This window comes from Capra hircus, chromosome 28, assembly GCF_001704415.2.
Source record: "Capra hircus breed San Clemente chromosome 28, ASM170441v1, whole genome shotgun sequence".
In the NCBI taxonomy this organism is placed as follows: Eukaryota; Metazoa; Chordata; class Mammalia; order Artiodactyla; family Bovidae; genus Capra; species Capra hircus.
This window is the reverse complement of record NC_030835.1, coordinates 13,741,283-13,762,113: the sequence shown is the minus strand read 5'-3', so window position 1 is coordinate 13,762,113 and position 20,831 is coordinate 13,741,283. Positions and strand designations below refer to the sequence as shown.

Below are 20,831 nucleotides of genomic sequence, written 5' to 3'. Positions count from 1 at the left end.
ATTTATTGAGGCAAAATTCATGTAAGATAATATTAACCATTTTAAAGTGAACGACTCAGTGGCCTTTGCTACATTTGCAACGTTGTGTAACTACTACTTCTGTCTAGTTCCAAACATTTCAGTAATTTCAAAGTTCCTTTCACAGTAAGCAGTTTTCTCCTATTTCCTCCTCTCCCTAGTTCCCATGATCAGCAATATACATTCTGACTTTGTAGATTTATCTCTTCTGGATATTTCCTATAAATTGAGCTTTATGTGACTTTTCTTAACTGATTTATTTCACTTAGCATGATATTTTTGAAGTTCATCTACATTATTGTATATATCTATTGTATTCCTTTGTATGGCTGTCTAATATTTCACTATATATGCAGTTATCCTTCTGTATTTTTAGGAGATGGGTTCTAAGATCCATTGATTCTCAAGTCTCTTAAATAAAATGATGTATTTTCTTATAACGTATGCACATCTTCCTGTATTCTCTAAATTATCTCTCAGTTCATTTCAGTCATGTCTGACTCTTTGCAACCCCATGCCCTGTAGCACACCAGATTTTCATGTCCATCACTAACAGTTTGAGCTTGCTCAAACTCATGTCCATTGAGTCAATACTATGTAAATAGTTGCCTGCATGGGACAAATTCAAGTTTTGCTTTTTGGAACTTTATAGAAATTTTCTGGCTGAATGTTTTCTATCTGTGGTTGGTTGAATCCGTATATGCAGAACCTGCAGATACAGAGAGCTAATTATATATACCAAAATTTATCAGTTCATTTGTTAATGGATGTTTGAACTGTTTCCATCTCTTGGCTGTTGTGAATAGCACTGCTGTGAACATATGTGTATGTGTACTTTTTTGAATACCATTTCCATGTTTTGACTGTATACTTGGAAGCAGAATTGCAGGGTTATATGGTAATTCTGTGTTAAACTTTTGGAGAAATCCATTATCACCTCTTGATCCATGTATTTAATCATATCATTTTTGAGTTTACATCTTTCCCAAGGGCCCTGAGATTTCATTTATTGAAACAAAAAAAGGAATGGAGGTCTTCTTGACTTCTCTCGCGAGTGTACTTCCCAGGTGCTCCTAGGATGATTGTTCCTGTCTCCTTTAGACCTCTAGCAATTTCTTAAGCTTCCTGCCTGAAAGACGTATTGTGGCATAGTGCAGTTCAGCATGAAGAATTTGTTACTGACAGTCAGAGCTCCCTCCACGTGTAGTTGCTGCTGCTGCTAAGTCACGTCAGTCGTGTCCGACTCTGTGTGACCCCATAGACAGCAGCCCACAAGGCTCCCCCATCCCTGGGATTCTCCAAGCAAGAACACTGGAGTGGGTTGCCATTTCCTGCTCCAAGCATAGTAAGTTTCCCCATTATGAGCAGTGCTTCAAGGTACTCAAGTAAGGGATTCCCGTCCCGCAAGTGTTGGGCTCCCTGGCCTTTATCATTCTTCTGAGGTCCTCTAGCCTTTGTTTTCTCACTGTAGATGTGCCATGTGGGGTCTCTGAAGCCTTTCTGGCTGCAGGATTGCATGTGCAGGTTTTAAATAAAGGCAGCCTCATGGATCTAGTCTTACTCTCACATACTTCCTGAGACCGATAAACATGTTTTCAGCCCATTTGGTTGTTACAGCACATTGCAGTGATGTGAGAGTAAGTCAGGCCTTTTTCTCAAGTTGTTGTGGACAGTTGTATCCGTCTTCTGACCCTTCAAGCCAAAACGCATTTTCTATCAGAGCCTTTGCAGCCTCAACAGGATACGGACTGGTTATTGTCCCTTAGGCTGAAAGCTTCCTACTATCCACTTCTTACAGGTAGGAGTGAAATCTCTTCTAGATCTATCTGCCTTTTTAAAAAATGTATTTCACATCTGTTCATCACCAGAACACAAATACTATGCAGGCAGGACCACAGCTCTTTAATCTTCCCCGGAACTTCCAGGGATGGCATTAGACTGTGTCATCTACTTTCTGTTTGCCATCCCAGGCTATCTTTGTCCTTTTTTACCTTGCTCTGTGTTCTGAAGGGTGGGCTCTGCCCTGACTCCTAGGCACCATTGCCTTCTGGCTTCTGATTGGGTTTGAACAGTGAGCAGTATCACCCAGATCAGAAAATTGTAGGAGAGGGAAGTAGAGCTATTTCTTTTCCTGTTCTCATCTGAAGTGCTTGCGTCCACCCAGGATGACAGTTGAGGTCATGCCATCCCCTCCATATTTTTGTAGCTCTAGATCTCACATGCCTCTTAGTACTTAATTTCTGCTGTTGCGACCCTCTGGCCTTGGCATCTATGTTGATTTTCTTTCTCTTGCCCATGCTGCTATAAATAAAAATCTTCCTTCCTAACTTCCTTAAAAATCCCAGGTGATCCTGCCTGCTGGTTTTTTTTATTTTTTCCATGTCCCTGCTAGTGTAACAAAACAGGCTGAAATTTTGAGTAGATGAGTGAATGGTTGAAAAGATGCCAGAAAGAGTAAGGGTCTCTCCTCCACGTGACTCCTGCGCTGATTTCCCATTTCCCTGGAAGGCCCTCCCTTATGTTGCCTCCCTGCCTCCCCTCTCCTACACTCTCCCCACTCACTCTGCTCCAGCCACACTGGCTTCCTTGCTGCTTCTATAGTGTAGAAGTCCTGCCTTCGTGGCTTTGCTCTAGTCCTTTCCTCTGCCTGAAAGACTCTTCTCACTGATACTCATATGTAGAAATTCTCTTATTTTCTCCAGGTCTTTCCTGATCTTTCCTTTTCAGCAAGACTCACCTGAACCACTCTATTTAATACTGCCAAACTACCCCCTATCAGTATCACCCCAGTAGTCAGTGATTCTTTTGACTCTATTGTACTTTTTCTTTTTCCAGAGTACTTACCACTTCTAAAGAAACTACATTGAATGAATTTATTATGCTTAGTATTTGTCATTTGTCTTCCCTGCTAGAATTTGAGCTTCCCAAACAGAGGAGTTTATATATATATATATATATATATATATATATATATGTTATCACAGATGTATCCTAACCTGGAATAGTGCTAAGTTCATAGTAAGTACCTAATAGGTTAAATAGTGGCCTCCCCAAAGATATGTCCAGCTAGGACCTGTGAATGTGACCTTATTTGGAAAATGAGTCTTTGCAGAGGTAATTTAGGAGTCCCAAGATGAAATTATCCTGAAGTAGGTTTGGCCTTAAATTCAGCAATAGGTTCTTACAAGATAAAAGAAGGGGAAACAGACACAGAGACACAGGGAAGAAGCTTGGGAAGGAGGAGGCAGACGCTGGGGTGATTTGGCCCCAAGTCGGTGAACACCTGTGCCGTGAGAACCTGGGAGAGGCGGGCAAGGATTCTCTCCTAGAGCTATTGGAATGTGGAGTGAGACTCTGTTGATACCTTGATTTCTGGCTTCTGGCTTTCAGAACTGTTATGGAATAAATTTTTGATGTTTTAAGCCACCAGATTTGTCGTGAGTTTTTAAAGCAGCCTTAGGAAACTAATTCAGTGCCCAATAAGCATTTATTGAATGAAAAACTGAGAGAGTGAATACAAGCCTTGTTGACATTGCCATGACCTCCATTTCAAATAATGCTTCTGCTTTCAATAATTATCAGTGCCTGTGAATGAATGTGAACAAACCTGACATTTAAGAGGTATTTCAGTTTTATGTATGATCCACTTCTACAGTACAAACCTAAGCTCCTGAATATTTTCACACACTATACTTAAAAGCTTAAGGTCTTACTTAGTCCCCACATAATTGTTTTCCATTTCAACCCATCAGTAGTGTGCTGAGAGTGAATTCACCAGCTATTCGTTCTTCAGGCAGTAAATGAGAACCCCTATTGGTCTCTAGCCGTAAAATATCCCTGTGTCCTTTCCCCACTTCCATCCTGAGTCCCTCCTGCTGTCCTTAAGCTAATTCTCGGTTATTGTATCTTTGGAGGAGCACGTCACGAGCCACAATGTGATCACCCCTTGTAACTTGACAAGGGTTATTTAGTCTCCCCCAGGCCCACTCTTGGTGTGTGCTGGGCTTATGATGCAGTGTGGTACTAACTATCGGCTCCTTGTAGGAGACGGAAGGTAAATCAAATTGAAAATACCCTTCCTGTGCCGTGCATCTTCCAAATGTCCTCGGGTCTCTATTACATCTTCTGGAGGCTGCCAGATTCTCTGCAGGACAAGAGGAAGCTGGAGCAGCTTCTCGGTAGCGACAGAAGGTGCCGTTAGCAGAAATCCATCATCTCCCAGTGGTGTGAACAACAGCAGAGTCCTGCTTATGTCCATCCTTTTGCCAGAGTGAGAAGAGAGTCCTCAGGGGCAGAGGCTGCTGGTAACAGAGTCTCCATCATTCTAAAATATCCCCCTGGTGTCCCAGAGCAGCATTTCTGCCCAGACGGAGTCTGAACTTCGGAGAGCTTATTTCCAGTGTTGTTTGTTCACAAGAGCTCATTGCTTCCCAGATTCTGGGGCTTTTCTAAACTGGGGGTGCAGGGGGTTGGGGTAGAGGCCCACATGTGGTTAATCAGCTGCCTTGGCTGGGCTGGATCAACTCTTCCAGGTGTTTCTTGTTAGACCTTTTCAAAGGCGCCTTCTTAGCTTAGATTTGGGGTTCTCAAACTGTAGCTTGCAGGGATTGTTAAAACGGTATTCTGAGCCCCACTCCCACAGTTTCTAATTTGGGTCTGGAATGGGCCCAGGAATTTGCATCCTGATAAGTGCCCAGATGGTGCTGAGATTGCTGACCCAGGGGCCATAGTGTGAAAGCCAAGGGCTTGGATGCTGAGAGATGCTATTCTTGTGCCCTGTGCTATCCCATCATCATCCCGCTCATCCCATCAGGCAGTGGGGCCTTTGGAAGCTGGGCTGGGACCTGTTTCTAGAATGCAGTGAAAGTGCCTCTTGATTGTTTACATCCTGTCTGTTCTGATCACCCCTGTCTCCCCTGAGAGTGGAGACCTTCCTGCATGACCCTAGCTCTCCCTGGTGTCTGTCAACACTATTTCCTTCCACTCTTCAGCCCTGGGTGGTCACAGATCCCCTCTTCCTAGTCTCTAGGTCCCTCCACATGCTGGCGCTTCCTCTCACCCTGTGCTTTCAAGCGTCCTTTCTTTAATGTTTCTTCATTTGAGCCACTTTTATTAAATTCTGGTTCTTGCAAGGACCTGGTCCTGGAATATTTCTCCCCTCAGGGGAAAAGAGTCTTTTCTAGGCAGAGACCTAGCCAGAATCACTGTCTTTATTCCAAGAGCAGTCTTGTCACCCAAAGTATAAGGTAGAATTACTGCTGAGTCTAAAAGAAATTGGAGAAATAAGAAACTTATATCAAATGGAAATATGGCAGCTTTATCACTGCTTATTTCAAGCTTGGGGAAATACCAGCCTCTAAATATCTCGTCACCAGAGCCAGGGTAGGGAGAGTGCTTGCTTGCTGCCTCGACAAGTGTTTTTCAGTAATGGGGTCTCTGACCCAGGTGATGGGTCAACAAATCTGACATCAGCAAGTTATTGGGCCCAACCCACGGTGCCACCATGACTGGACTAGATGTGGTCTCTGGAGGTGAGATTGCGGGTGATTTCACTTCTACGTTATGCATGTTTGTGATATAAAACAACCACCAGTCATCATATCAGAAAACCAGAAAACTATCTGGAAAGCAAGATACTTGGGTAAACAGATCCATGTTACATTTGGGTGTGCACGTGATATTTGTGTATACATGTATACATGCACACCCACACATAAAAAATGAGAGAGAAAAGAGTGGAAGAAAAATTACCCAGATGTTAATCATGGACTTCCCAGGTGGCTCAGTGATAAAGAATCTGCCTGCCAAACAGGAGACATGGATTTGATCCCTGGGTCAGGAAGTTCCCTGGAGAAGGAAATGGCAACCCACTCTAGAATTCTGGTCTGGCAAATCCCATGGACAGAGGAGCCTGGCTACAGTCCATGGGGTCGCACAGAGTTAAACACGATTGAAGCAACTTCACACTCATGCATGCATGCATGCATTAGGGGAAAAGTGTTAAGTGTGGTATAGGAAACACAGCTCAATGCCCTGCCCTCGGCTTAGCACCAATGCAAGTCGTACTTAACTTGCCACACAGTTTACATTCTACCTCCTCCAAAAGCTTTTTCAGACCAATCCTTTCCCTCTAAATCTTGGAGAGCACTCTTGCTGAGTTAGTGTTCTTATTTCAAGTATTTATGTCTGAATATTTCAGTTGCTCTATGAATTATGCCAAGATATCAGTTATGCTTTTTACTTTCCGTTTCCCACAAGGTCAAGTACAGATGATCACGTTGTAGGTACTTGTTGGTCAATGGGCAGCATGTTCCTGAAAGGACAGGAAAGATATGAAAACATGAAAACCAGATCTAAATTGCCATCTGCTCGTCCAGATACCCCACTGTGCTAACTCACCTTGGCTGTGGCCCTCCCTCAGAAACAGGCAAGGGCCTCCAGTTCACTGTTGGTTCTATGAGTCCTTAGGGCACATTCCGATCTACCAGTGGGTCTGGCCATTAACTGTCTCTCTTGCCTCTCCTTCCAAAATGCTGACACTTTTCATGAAGTCCGAGTCAGACTTTGCATGACTTTAATGGTGTCAGTGGTGAGGCTTTCATCCTTGGATACCTCTAAGTCTGCTGATAAAAGAAATGTTCATTCCATCCTCTAGAGAAATCTCTTTCAGGAACATACAACAAAATCAATCAAGTCTCCCTTCTATCTAAGGAAGGACACCATCAATTGCTTCCCCCTCTGGTGGATGCAGAGTCATTTTTTCCTTCTTTATCTTATGTAGTCAAGCTGTCCCTTACAACCCAATCTTTCTCATCAGATTTTGAGAACTCTTAGTTCTCTTCTTTAAACAAACAACTACTCTATCTGTGGCCATCTTCAGGGCCTTTATCTTCTCTCATTAGTGTTGGACTTGTCAAAAGATTTGCCTCTTCCCACAGTCTCCATTTTTATATGTTCAACTTATTCAGTAACTAACTGTATTCTATATCAGTATAGGTTTTGAATCCATTACTCTGCAACTCTGTCTATCAGATAAACAGATCTGATAGACAGAATGCCTGATGAACTATGGATGGAAGTTCATGACATTGTACAGGAGACAGGGATCAGGACCACCCCCAAGAAAAAGAAATGCAAAAAAGCAAAGTGGCTGTCTGAGGAGGCCTTACAAATAGCTGTGAAAAGAAAAGAAGCAAAAAGCAAAGGAGAAAAGGAAAGATATACCTATTTGAATGCGGAGTTCCAAAAAATAGCAAGGAGAGATAAGAAAGCCTTCCTCAGTGGTCAATGAAAAGAGATAGAGGAAAACAATAGAATGGGAATGACTAGAGATCTTTTCAAGGAAATTAGAGATACCAGGGGAACATTTCATGCAACAGTGGGCTCAATAAAGGACAGAAATGGTATGGACCTAACAGAAGCAGAAGATATTAAGAAGAGGTGGCAAGAATACACAGAAGAACTGTACATAAAAGATCTTCATGACCCAGATAACCACGATGGTATGATCACTCACAAGAGCCAGACATCCTGGAATGCAAAGTCAAGTGGGCCTTAGGAAGCATTACTACGACCAAGGCTAGTGGAGGTGATGCAATTCCAGTTGAGCTCTTTCAAATCCTAAAAGATGATGCTGTGAACGTGCTGCAGTATATATGCCAGCAAATTTGGAAAGCTCAGTGGTGGCCACAGGACTGGAAAAGGTCAGTTTTCATTCCAATCCCAAAGAAAGGCAATGCCAAAGAATGCTCAAACTACCGCACAATTGCATTCGTCTCACATGCTAGCAAAGTAATGCTCAAAATTCTCCAAGCCAGGCTTCAACAATACGTGAACCGTAAACATTCAGATGTTCAAGCTGGATCTAGAAAAGGCAGAGGAACCAGAGATCAAATTGCCGACATCTGCTGGGTCATCGAAAAAGCAAGAGAATTCCAGAAAAACATCTATTTCTGCTCTATTGACTATGCCAATGCCTTTGACTGTGTGGATCAGAACAAACTGTGGAAAATTCTTCAAGAGATAGGACTATCAAACCACCTGACCTCCCTCTTGAGAAATCTGTATGCAGTCAGGAAGCAACAGTTCGAACTGGACATGGAACAACAGATGGTTCCAAATAGGTAAAGGAGTACGTCAAGGCTGTATATTGTCACCCTGCTTATTTTACTTATATGCAGAGTACATCATGAGAAATGCTGGGCTGAATGAAGCACAAGCTGGAATCAAGATAGTTTGGAGAACTATCAATAACCTCAGATATGCAGATGACACCACCCTTATGGCAGAAAGTGAAGAAGACCTGAAGAGCCTCTTGCTGAAAGTGAAAGAGGAGAGGGAAAAAGTTGGCTTAAAGCTCAACATTCAGAAAACTAAGATCATGGCATCCAGTCCCATCACTTCATGGGAAATAGATGGAGAAACAGTGGAAATAGTAGCAGGCTTTGTTTTCTTGGGCTCCGAAATCACTGCAGATGGTGACTGCAGCCATGATAGTAAAAGAGGCTTCCTCCTTGGAAAGAAAGTTATGACCAACGTAGAGAGCGTATTAAAAAGCAGAGACATTACTTTGCCAGCAAAGGTCCATCTAGTCAAGGTTGTGGTTTTCTAGTTGTCATGTATGGATGTGAGAGTTGGACTATAATGAAAGCTGAGTGAAGAATTGATTCTTTGGAACTGTGATGTTGGGGAAGACTTGAGAGTCCCTTGGACTGCAAGGAGATCCAACCAGTCCATCCTAAAAGAGATCAGTCCTGAGCGTTCATTGGAAAGACTGATGTTGAAGTTGAAACTCCAGTACTTTGGCCACTTGATGCGAAGAACTGACTCATTTGAAAAGACCCCGGTGCTGGGAAAGATTGAAGGCAGGAGGAGAAGGGGACGACAGAGGATGAGATGGCTGGATGGCATCACCGACTCAACGGACATGAGTTTGGGTAAACTCTGGGAGTTGATGGTGGACAGGGAGGCCTGGCGTGCTGCAGTCCATGGGGTCGCAAAGAGTTGGACACAACTGAGTGACTGAACTAAACTCTGCAACTAGTTTAATTCCCAGTGACCTCCAAGTGACTATATTCAAGGGAACTGTTAGTGTGTATCTTGCTTGGCTTTTTAGCAGTAGCAAAATCTATTGTTAACACTTTCTTTTTGAAACATAGTCTTTCCTTGGATATTCTGATCCATGTGGTTTTTGGACTGCCTCCCTGGCCATTCTTACACCATCTCTTACAGGTTCATATACATTCACCTAGCGAATAAATGTTGAAATGTCTCTGCCCAAGGACCTCTCTTCTTCTCAGTCTGAGATCTCTTTCTTGGTGCTCTCATCCATATCTGTAGTTTAACTATCACCTGTACATACCCATGGACTTAGGAGCTCCTCTGAGCTCCTAAGGTGTCTGCCTTCTTGTTGGAGACCTGTGAGTTGGCCTATTGGTCCCAACGTCCTACCAGTTTATTTCTTATTACTTCTTAAAGCCATCCAGTCTCATTCTTCACCCTCATCACCCAAGTTCAGACAATATCATGTTTGTGTTTTGTATTTCTTAAATTTGGGACTACTGTAGTAGCCTCCAAAGTTATCTACGTTTATCCACTTTTAACCCCTCACAGTATACTCTGTTCCCTTCAACAGATGTTTGCAAAATGCAAACAAATCAGGTCAGTCCCCTGCTTCAAACCTTGCCCTGCTTAGCCTTGCAGTTAGGATGAAGAGCAGAGTTTCTAACCTGGTCTCCTCCACTCTGCATAGTCTAGCCCTTTTATCAGCTCTCCAGTTCCGTCTCACACCATCTGCATCCCTCACACACACTCCCAGACCTTCAGGCAATGCCACACACTCATACATGCTCACCTCCTTTCTGGCTTCTCTAAAATGCCAGTCTCCGTCCTACCGTAAGCCTTTGCCAGTGCTCTTCCTTCTGCCTCAACACAGTTGGCATCCGCTCACTTGGTAGTCTTGTTACCTCTGCCATCTTCCCCCTCCTGTTCTCAGTTCACAATATTACTTCCCCAGGGATGTCTTCTTCCAAGACCAGCTCTTGCCTTTTTTTTTTTTTTTTTCCCCAAAGTCCTTGAAACAGCATATGCCTCTTCTTCCTAGCCCTTCTTGGGCCCACCTAATTTAACATGTATGTCTTCCTGTGTTTGTTTCCCTATCCATTTCCTTAAATCATCTTTAAGCTCCTCAGGACAAGGGTCATAACATTATTTTTGTTCATCATTGTATCTTCAGCACCCAGCCTAGTGCTTCAACCGCAGTAGGTACAGAATAAATGTTTACCAGATGATTAGAAGACTTTATGAGAGGACGATGAAATCAAGCAAGGCCACGGAAACATGATGGAAGGCACCACCACACCTAGATGTTCCAACCTCAGTCCCTCAAATCAGAACCAAGAAAGTTCATTTGAAAGTCACGATTCAGACTTCCAGCATAAATTATATGCAGTTGTGCAAACATGTCAACGTTTAGTAAATTGAATTTGTTGAATGTAAACAACTTTGACCAAAATAATAACACAGCTTTAGAAAAAGACATTAGGCACCCACTTTTGAAGAGTTTGTATAATTTAACACACAAGAAAACTTTACTGTAATTATATGCAGACGTATACAAAGGATAAATGTTATTTACTTGCTCCAACCTCCATAAAATAAACCTCCAACTAGGCTGCAGCTTGCTGCATTAATCCTAATTTAGAAACCACTCCCACCGAGGTGGTGGGGGCTCCATGGGCCCCTCATCTTTTCCTTGTGTCAAAATTAGCCATTTAAATTAGAACCACATTAGGAGCGTTGGTGACGCCAACGTCATGGCCCCAGTGTGGGGAGCACTTAAAAGTGGCCACCTGAAGTTGATTAAACCCTTACCTGTCAAACCCAGTATGGTTATGGTGGAAAATCTTTAATGTAATTAAGAGAAGCACGTTATGGGAGGTCAAGTGACTTGCTTTTTGAATTCCACTTCTAATCTGTCATCAAATGGATTGGAAATTGTCGGCTGGGGGTAGTTAATGAAAGCTGCATGAGCAAGCGGGGGAAGAGAGGGGTAGGGGACTGGCAGGCAGGAGAGCCAGATGGGGGCTCTATCTCCTGATAGTCGTGAGGACCGGGGCTGGGGGAGATACACCGAGCACCCTTGCCCCCTCAGGAGGCTCTGGGTGGGAGGCTCACTCAGCACCTGTCTCTTAGCACATCGGGAAGCAGGATAAGGGGAGGAGCCATCTGCGCAGCTCCTTGCTTATCATTAAGTGAGATCTGGGGCCTGGATGTCAGCGGCCTGGGCAGAGTGGAGCTGGCGCCTCCCTCGTCACCCTTCACTCAGAGCCGTCTGATCTTCATCAGCCTTTAGCTTGCCTTATGTGCTGATCCCCCAAAGAATGGTGGGGTGCTTCCACCCGGGGCCTCCAACTGTCCAGTCTCTGCCTCCAGGTTCCTCACAGGTCCACAGCCCTGAGCACATTGGGTCTGGTGAAGAAATTCGGCGTTGCCCCAAGTTTCTTCCTGAGCGTGTGGGTTCCTGGCCCACTAAACCCATCTCTCAGTGCACTGGGTGTGTTTGGGCTCCAGGGATCCTGTGCATCTTAACGCCAGAATGCTGCCTTTCAGAGGTGAAATTACTTAATGCTTTGCTGTGTGTTTTCGCCTGAGGGTGCTGTTGACAGAAGGCAGTTTTTCTGCTCTGGTTGCTGTCTCCCTCTTTGTTTTTGTACATTGCATCTGTGTACATTAGCGGAGGTATCTGTGTTTGAAGAAGGATTACAGCCGTCAGAATGTTGCCACTTAAGATCTGCCCCCTTCCTCGGAGACTGACGTGAGAACAAGCACCACACTGCATCTTCACAGGGTATTGGCATTGGGGAACTTTCCAGACCGGATAGGCTTTCCCCCTTGGCGCTCTTCCTAGCTTGAGTATGGGCAGAATGCATCAGTGTTGAGAGAGATTTGATCTTCACGTTTGGGAATATCTTCAATACTCCATGGAAAAGGTTGGGTGTCTCCTGTGTGTGGTGGTCCTTAGGAGTTATTCAGAACAGAATGGACAATCCAGGCAAAGATGAAATACACAACCAAGATTCAGAAGCATCTCAGGGTCTTAGAAGATCCGAGATTTGCCCAAAGGGTCTTAAGAAGGGTCCAGGGTTTTAAGAAGGGTCCAGGGTCTCCTGTTATTAGAACTGTGGAGAGGTGGCAGATACAGTTGAAGGGAAGGGATGCAGAAGGATGAGGCATTTGTTAAGAGGGTGTCTAGATAATTCTTCATTGGGCTTGAATTTCCTTGGTTTAGAGAATTTTTAGTCATTGTCCCATGTGAAAATGGAAGAGTTAAATGGGAGGGGAGAAGTTGAGACAGAAAAAATCAACCTGGAAGTACTTTCAAATAAGAGCAGAGCATTGGTGAAAGTCATTTTCCAAGGGTCCTCCCTCTGCTGTGTTGCTTTTATTGACCAGTGAAGAGCCCCCTTTCTTATCTCCTGCTCACCCCCATTTTTCATCCACAGTGGAAAGGGCAGTGTTTCTAGAAAGGGAGTTGTGTCTCCAGGTAAAAGCTGTCCAAGGCAGTGGCAAGAGAAGCTGCGGTGCTCGGCTTCCTCTGGATATTGTGTTTACCTCCTGGCCACAAGTTCACAGGTAAAAGGGAAAAGTTGCCCTGGGCTCCTCTTCCAAGGAGCTGTCTGCTCACCATGGCAACCTCTTCCGGGGTCTCAGTCGTCAGCAGCGGGGTGCAGAGTTCACGGAACTCAGCACTGGGCCCTCCTCTCTCTGTGTCTTTTTCTTTTATGAAGGGATCGAGGCTGGTTTGCAGCACTATTTAAAGCGAAGATGCCAAAGGGAAAGTTCCTCGTTTTAAGTTGGTTCTTATACAAAGCTGCTTTGTGGTTTTTTTCGGCCTGTCAGACTTGTCAGGCCTAGTAAGAAAAAGTATATTGTTTCCAGCACTTGGATTCCTTTCTCCCTGACATCTGCCACTCTGTAAAGATGATAAATTCCTGCCTCATTAGCCAAGGGTGTGGGATTACAGGCTGACAACACATTAATCACCAGCCTCTGTGGCAGGCTGACTAGCAATAGGCATTGTTAACAAAACTTTTCTAATATGTCAGTCTTCTCTATGACAGCCTGTAATCAATCATTGTGATTGACGGCGCTGATAGATTACACTATTTATACTTTGTGTAATGAAAGATAGTGTTTCCACCTACTGTCATTTCTGGGCAAGTGGTGGAGGATCAGTGACTAGGAAACAAGCATAACAACAGGGCAAGCCCCCATCATGCCCAAAATATCCACAGAAATACCCCACCTTCCCAAGCCCCAAGTCTGGCAGTGAGAGAGGAAGCAGGATGGCATCAGGGTGGTTACTCTGGGATGAGGGGTGGTGGCGGAGGCACCTGGAAAGAAGGAGTGTTTTAGCTTTTTTCAGGGGTGCTCTCTGCAGTGTGCGCGCTGGCAGGTATCGCTGGCACAAGTTCACACAGGTAGACGGCTCCCCCAGCAGTCCCTCTCCTCGCCCTCGGCAGCTTGCCTGCGTACAGCTGAGCCTTCGGCCCCTCCTCCCCTGCCAGATGAGAGATGATTTAGATGTTGATAAAATATTTGTTCTTTCTTGGCTCTGAGGGCAAATATTATCCTTGTTTCCCATAATCGTGCAGCACTGCAACAGTCAACAGCTCCCGGAGCAAGTACAAAACCAGCGCTCGGAGAGCAGCCCTTTGCCCAGGGCCTTTGCCGGGACTTGCTTTTCCCCTTTGAAGCCCCCAGAATTGCAAACAGGAGAAGAATGAATCAGCTGAGCTAAAATGTATTCTGATTCTCACATACGGGGTGTGTTTGGAGGGTCCTTTCAGTAATTTTGGTTTTGTCTGGAAAGAACTTGTCAAATTTACAGGCTACTTTTGACTTCCTAATATAATTTCCATAGAGTGGCAAGTGGGGGTGATCCTGGGCTGGTATCTTTGGAGGCGAGTGCCTTTCCCCATGGGGCAGCCACACTCCCACCAACTGTGCCACACATGCTTATTTTAATCATTTTTTAAATGATTATTTGATTTAATTTCCCTTGCTCTTGGGTAAATACAGAAAAATTCTCCATTATGAGTTCTTAAGGGTTCACAGATGTGAACTGTCATCTTTCTCCTTGGTACAAGCATAAATCTGTGATTTTCAGGCCTCTCATTAAATGGGTTTCTGGTCTCTCTTTCTCTCTCAGCCTGTTCTGTGGATTGGGAGGCAGAGAGGGGAGAATGGAAAGGAAGCGAGGACTTATCCCCCGCTTCCTGCACACTGTGGCGTTGGTAGGCATTCGACACTTCAAGGTGCCCTGCCAGTTGGCAAGGCCAAAGGAACCTGAGAGGGACCCTGAGTGAAACTGCTCTGGAGGGGAATGAGTGGGAGGAGGAGTGGGGAGCCAGCGGAGCTAAACTTTAATCTCTCTGTGAAGTTTGAGTGAGCCCAGGATGATTAATGAGAGAGCAGACCATCTGATTAAGCCCCTCCGTGTCATAGGACATGATTAGTAGGTGACAGAGACGGTAACAGTATCCAGCCAAACCCTTGTTTCTTTCACGGCTCCGGCTGTTATATGATTAATGTCCCCAAGGGCTATCTCAGGGTCAGGCAGGGGAACCTGTCAGAACAGGTGGAAGTGACAAAATGGGCAGAAACTCCTTAGGGGGGACGGGAGTGGCGAGGGGGAGAATGGAGGGGGGCAGGGTGGCCAGATGGAGCCGGCGACCTTTCTCTGATCCGAGCAGACTCGGGGAGCATCATGGGAATGGAAACGAGGAAGAATCACAAAACTGCAGATGTTTCCCAGGTTCTGGATGCAGCAAGCACTGCCAGCTTGGATGTGCAGAAAGCGCAGTGTGACATGGTGAGTTATCACTCATCGTTTAGGTGCTGGGATGGGATAGGAAGAGGCTGCTGTGGGCCCTGAGCGTATTAATGTGAGATGCCCACATGTGTGCCTAGTAAGCCTGTGTGTACCTTCAGATGTACCAGAACAAGGGCCCCACTCTGCTGTGGGGATTAAGTACAAATCAAACAGTTAGAGCGGATATTTCGGTTTACTGCTTTTGAGAGCCAAAGCACATAAACTATCCTTGAATGTTCTACTTAAAAAAGATTAAATATAGAAGATGAGAATGGATTCAAAGCATTATACCTTTTTAGATCTAAAGTGTAGGAATTTTTTAAAAATTCAGGTAACCCAGGTTACAGGTGAGGAAACTGAGGCTTGAAGAAGGTAAATGACTTGCGTGGTGGCAGTCAGGACCAGAAGCCCAGTTTTTCTATTCCTAGTTTCATGGAACAAGCCCTTGATAAGTCTGTTGATAAGGTCTCAGGCCTTTTTATTAGATGTGAGTTTCCAAGCAAGATTTTGATCTTCACTTCCCTTATATTCCCCACCCTCCTTTCCCAGAAGCACTTTGACCTCCAGGTCCAAGGTTCAAACCCCATTCGAAGTGAAGTCTCATTGAGTCCTCTTGGGGCAGACAGTCTTCCCAGACGGCAGCTTTGACAGAAGACTGTGCTTGTATGGCAGCCATTCTGATGGACAAGGTTTCTGCTGCTAAGTGACTTCAGTCGTGTCTGACTCTGTGCGACCCCAGAGACGGCAGCCCACCAGGCTCCCCCGTCCCTGGGATTCTCCAGGCAAGAACACTGGAGTGGGTTGCCCGTTCCTTCTCCAGTGCATGAAAGTAAAAAGCGAAAGTGAAGTCGCTCAGTCGTGTCCGACCCTCAGCGACCCCATGGACTGCAGCCTACCAGGCTTCTCCGTCCATGGGATTTTCCAGGCAAGAGTACTGGAGTGGGGTGCCACTGCCTTCTCCAAGGTTCCTCAGGGGGACCATTTTGACATGAAAGAGAACCTGGATTTGTTGAGGTTCACCTAGCAAGTGTAGCTTTTCTCTTTCCATCTTTGATGCTCTGTCCATTACCCACATTTGAGAGCCATTCCAGGGCTGTAACTGAGGCTGATAAAACCCTTCAACCACTTTCTAGGGGGCTCTTGAGCTGCCAGCATCCTTCTCTGCTCTACATGTCTGTCTGGTAACTCTTGCTCTTATGCTCACACAGCAATAATAACTGGGCTAGTGCTTGGGCTGGGCAGTAAACAGTTCCTTGCACCTGCTTGGCCTCCCATGCAGGAGTTTACAAATTGTCAATCTTTGCATGGAAGAAAAAGACTGCCTTTCAGCATAGTTTTGTCCATACAAACTTACCAGGCCGAGATGGTCTTCAGTGAACCATGAACTTAGTAGCAAAGCCAAGTTCAGTGTTATGATCACAAAGGACAGAGATGGAAGAACAGAAGCTGCATTGGGTTATGTTAGGAAGAGAATAGGTGGGATGAGACTCAACCAAGGCATGTTAATGCTTCATTCTCCCCAAAAGTTGTTTATCATGTGGCATTTTATGTGAGTTACCCTTAAAGGGTGAATGAAGTATAAAGGACACTGAAACTGTCCCAGGGCAGCATGTAGAACAGATGGCTTGGAGAGTAAACCCTCCTGGAGAGGACTTCTCCTCTGGTCGGGGGATCAATTATGGATGAATAAATTCTTATTCATTTTAGAATTCGGGTGCATTTTCATTTCTGCCCCACATTTAACCCAGGTAAAATACAGCCTTATCAGACCAAGTAGAGAGTGAACAGGAGTTCCAAGCACAGTCATTTGAATTTGGCTCTTGTGGTCTTTAAGGGAATCATACAGAGGATTGAGTCACTTCTCTGGTTAAAGGAAAACATCTAGTATCAAATTCTTCCATGAACGGATGGAAAGGTTTGAGAAAACTTTGGCAGACATGGCATGAGGAATCTAGCCCTTGCTGTAGCAGGCAGCACACTGGGAGGAGTTGTATTGTGATGTGATGGTGATGGCGGGGGGTTGGGGGGGTGACCCATTATATTACAGAGTAAATCAGTACCTGTGGATCATGCAGCCATTGAATCTTTCTCCTGTTATGGGATAGGTTGAGTTGCCAAAAATCAAGCCTTTCCTGACCTACATAAAGAACCCACATTGTCACAATGTTGACCCATTCCCAATGTGCACTGCTTTATGTTGGAGAATTTATAGGGGGGCCATGGTGCTGTGGAAGAGACCCAGGCTTTGCTATTGATAGACCCCAAAAGTAGTTTAGGGTCTTAACCATGATTCAGTGGTCAAGTTTAGGAATCATGTTATGAGCAAGGCCATGAACAAATGTTTACCAGTGATTAAGAAGTGAAGCTTGTGAATGATGTACATTCATCTAAATTAGAACAGATCCACATTGCCTCCTTTCCTTTATAATTTCTCAAGCCAGGGAGAAAGGGATATCGTTAGTTATTTCAGGGGTGTGGCATCTCACCTTAAATGACCTCCTGGGAGTGGGCTGGGCTCAATGAAATAATCCTCCATGTGTTTTGGCAGATAAATGTTTAAGATCTATGTTATTAGGTTGTACTACACTAATGATATTACCCAACCAGAAAGTGTGACAAATAGTTTAATGAAGAACAACAATTATTGTGGATGGTAGATATTTCTTTACTTAAAGGCAAAGATGAGCAATATTTGAAATTCAGGAAATGGCAACCTTTCTTCATTTGAGGCTAGCGCAAATAATAAGATTTTGCCTTTTCACAGAGGATGAGAACAAATGGAAAATTTAGAATATTGTCACCTTGCAGAATTGAAAATTCTCCAGCCAGATCATCCTGGACTCCCAGTCCCAGGATGCCAAACTCTCTTATCTCCTTTTTGATGGAAAAATGTCACAATTTCCTTTTCTAGTCTCTTATTTGTTTTTTTTTTTTTTGGGGGGGGGGAGATTCTTCTGAAAATGGTTCCTTTCTATGTGGGACCATTTAAAGAAACCAGACCAGAAAAATCATGCTAAGTAACACTTTTTTGCTTGAGCATTTTTCTTTTCGCAGTTTGGAACTGGAGGCAAATGAAGGCCTCCCTAGTGCCCTGGTAGCTGCAGCCCCTCTTTTAGCATTTTTTCAAAGGGCACAGGCCAATCTGCCCATAATGAGCTTGGAAAGTGAGGATGAAGTTCCTGATAATATGACACAAATTTCTTTCCTTTTGCTCCTTATTTCATCTTAATTAGTCCCTGTAGAAAGGATTGATTTTTGAGAGGCTTGTAGTGAACATCTGTTGGTATTCCTGGGGTCATTCTTAGTCTGTCCTGCGTTTGACATTTCTTGTAAAAGAGGAGGCATTTGTTCATATTGACATTAGCTGCCTCTGTATCTCTCGGTGGTACAGATGGTCTGTGAATAAAGACATCAAGCTAATAGGCAAGATGACAAGCTTCAATAGAGCTGGGGCTCCTCACACTTAAATGGCAGGGCAGCATAGATTGCTTCTGCTGCTGAGGCTGGGGTCTGCGGGTAGCAAAGCATATGGAATAAGTTAAAAATGAAGAAGGATCCTGGGAAATGACTAGAAATCTCTCCCTAAGACTATAAGGGCTTTTATTATTATTATTATTATTGGTCCATGCAGTATGTCAAGCTTCCAAGGCATGCAGAGCCAGGAAAAAAAGGCAGAAACTAGATTTTCTGCTGGTCCTTCTCCCATACATTTTTGTCCTGTGAACTGGCCATGCAGATCCTAACGGAGGTTTGCACATCTCAGAAGGGAGCTATTGTTCTTACTTTTTGGTGAAGTATGTTGATGATCCTGTTTCTATCAGAGGAAAGCTACTCTCAAATCAACAGGCTAAATTTTTGTTCTCCCACGAAACCATATTTTCCCAGAGGACCTCCAGGAAACCAGCGCTCTGGAACCTTATAATTCTGTTCATTCCAAAGGTTCTGGGCTTTCTCCCAAATGCATATCCTAGTTTATTATGATAATCCATCATGGCTTTGGCGTATGTATATTCATCTCTGTTTATTTAACTCCATTTATATTTTAATCATGAACAACTTATTAGGACAAAGATGTTTTCTGTTGACTCTTGCCAGCGTAAAACACCTTAGGTCGTAAGGGCAGCCTCTTTGCTTGTGTTGGGTGGACAAAACCCCCATTGGTCCAGGTTTCTTTATCAGCCTCTTTTTCATCTTTTCAGCTTCTGTCTTTTCAGATGCTGAAATCCTGATCTTTTCTCTCTGTTCTCATTATATTCGCCCCCATGGGCTCAACGGCGTGAGCAGCTTTTCTTGTCTTCTCTTGGACCACCTTTAGTTCTGTTCCATGTTCTTTATTTTCCATTTGTACATGGGTGACATGTCTGCGTGTTTGTGATGTTTTTTAATCTTGATACCCTCCCGTGTTTCATGGATGCTTTGAGGGAGCTTGTCAGGATATAAACTGTAAAACAAAAGGAAAACAGGAGGACCTTACCAGGGCAAGAGAAAATATTAAAAGGGGGATGATTGCAGAGGAAATGAGCTGCTACAGTGCAAAGATCCGAACAGTATATGCTGTTTCTAATAGGTTGGTGTAGATTAGGATTATTTTATACTCATGCATATGAATGACTTGAATCAGGACCAGTACCTTTATGTGAAAAGGAAAATCTTAACTATGGAACTTGGTAGGTAAATAAAAATACAGCTATTGCTTATCTGATTATTCTTTATTTTATACACTGGTTGGATTGAGATTTAAATATATGTCCCCCTCTCCTCTTACACATAGGAGCTCAATTTATCAACTCAAGTGAATGAGTTATGGTGTTGCTCTCCCATCTGCTATAAAGTTGGTCTGTTACCTAAAAACAGGAGGCAGTACGAAAGAGAAAGGGGTAGGGAGAGAACAGGGAATAGTAGAATGAGAGGAAGGAGAGGAGGGAGACTTCTAATTAGTTTGGATAATGGTAAGATTAATGAGGTGCTCCAGTTAATGAGGCAGTTCGCTGGCAGAGGTGGTGGTTCAGTATCTCCAGTGCCCCTATGTGGGCTTATGCACCTTTACGAAAAGCTGAGTCAGATATTTAAGGAAGAGGGAAAGTTAGGCTTCCAAAAGCTTGAAGCTAGGAAACAATCCCCACACAGTTGGCTGGAGTCAGTTTGATTCAAGTCAGATGCGGACATAGCTCTGCATTTGTTTCTCTCTGGGTTGTTCCTCTCATAATTCAGCTCTCCCGACCCCTGAATGGGCTGTCATGAAGTGAACAAAACCTTCTTCCCTTTCTTTATTCCCCCATGTCCCATGAGGATTCTCTGTGTGTGTGTGTGTGTATGTGTGTGTGAGTGTGTGTGTGTGTGTGTGTGTGTGTGTGTGTGTGTCTCAGTCATTGGAAGGGTCCATCATTCCTGTTTCCACCACTATGGTGAATTTCTCAAGGATGGAGACCCTGTCTCTACCGTTAGATTCTGCTCTCCTCCAAATAAAATTTATAGCTTTCTTTCAGATTGGGAGCTTCCTAATGATGGGAATCAGTATCCTTTACATTATTTTAAGAGCTTCTCAAAGGGGACAAAGATTCCTTTCCCTTTTTCTCCTCTGAATCCCATCATATATTTTATCAAGAATCTTGCATTTCTTCAGTCCACAAATATTTATTGAGAGCTAGTCTGTGCCGGGTACTGTTCTAGGCACTTGGAGATACAGAGTGAGCAGAGTCTGAGTTCCTGCTCAAGGAGTTTACCTTCCGGTGTGGGGAGGCAAGAGAGATAGGTAATAAGCTGATAAATAGATGTCAAGCATGGTATCATTGGTGAGGGATTCAGGGAAGTAATGCTGTTTCATGAAGGGTAATCAGAGATGAACTTTCTGAGAAGGTACCATTTGATGGCCGAAAGGAAGGCATGCAATTATTTTGGCAGAGGGATGAGAGATCCAGGCAGAGGGAACAGCAAATGC

At 44.1% G+C, this 20,831-nt stretch overlaps 1 protein-coding gene across 1 annotated transcript in view; it reads left to right on the top strand.

The window, feature by feature from the left end:
- Positions 1 to 20,831, top strand: part of C28H10orf11 (chromosome 28 C10orf11 homolog) — a 1,150,860-nt gene that overhangs the window by 713,437 nt on the left and 416,592 nt on the right. The gene's annotated exons all lie outside the window — the stretch shown is intronic.